A 1,166-nucleotide genomic window follows, 5' to 3' on the forward strand; every position below is an offset into this window, starting at 1 on the left:
GAAATTCAAGTCAAGAGGAAGGGAGGTGGGTATGTATGTCTCAGAGAAGGTGAACATACCTGTTGGTGCTTAAAATGTGTGGAATAGCCTCCCATTGGTTGGGGTGGGAAGGATGCCTCTTAATCCTTATATAGAACCCAAGAGAACAATGCTCCCCGTACTATGTTCCCAGTTGGACACTTTTGACCAGGCAGTGTGCTATATACTACTGGGTCTTTATACTCTGTCCTTTCAAGGGTCACAGTATCCTCCATTGGCCATACTAGAAGGATTCTATGTGGAAATCCCATTAAGTGAACTGGGTTTTATTTCAAATTCACCTGTAGCAGATTTAAGGAAGTGATATACTTCCTTGGACTTAGGGCAGAAATGCCCTAGTGTGAGAAGAAACAGATGCATGCTAACCCAAGAATATGCATGCTGTCCCAACGGATGCATGCTGTCCTATGTTTGGTGGTCACTGGACTTTGGTTCAGATTTCTTGCTTTGAGGGTACCTAAAGAATGGTGGCCTGTTGCTACCAAATATTTACTATTTTTTATGCTCTCAGATTTCTTATTATTTGCATGATTATGGTAGGCATGATTCTGCCTTTATGAATGAGTATTTTGAAAATTTTGCTCTATCACCAAACCTATTGTTTAAGTAGAAAGTGGTCAATCACTTAAGGGTTTAATCTGTAAAAGCCAACAATTCATGTATTGCAGTCTGAAAAGCTGGTCTACTTTTCTCAATGATGTTTTGAATTCTATTGGCTAAATAAATGGCATTATCAATAAAATTACCTTGTGCCCTAGGGGGATGATTATAATTTTATCTATAATAAATTTATAATGATGTCTTTAAAGTGAACCAGAGACATATATAAGCCATACAATGGATTTGGGGCTCACACTTAATTCTAGTCCCAATCTAAGAACAATTTGTTCTTATGACATTGTCCTCATGAAGAGATCACTAAAGATATGGCTATTATAGCAAAGTGTGGTGAAAAACCAGATTGTGCCCTGCTGTCAGAAAGAATAGGCTCTGGGGTCTTAAAAGCTTGTCTTTAAACAAGCAACCATCTTAGTGGAGCATCAACTAAGTCAACATGGAAGAAGCACAACAGTCTATGTGATGCAAGAATTGTAAATAATAAAATCAAGATCTGAAGGAGTTAATAG

The sequence above is a fragment of the Echinops telfairi genome, unplaced genomic scaffold (genome assembly GCF_000313985.2).
Source record: "Echinops telfairi isolate 266 unplaced genomic scaffold, ASM31398v2 ScPeMD7_7415;HRSCAF=8453, whole genome shotgun sequence".
Lineage (NCBI taxonomy): Eukaryota > Metazoa > Chordata > Mammalia > Afrosoricida > Tenrecidae > Echinops > Echinops telfairi.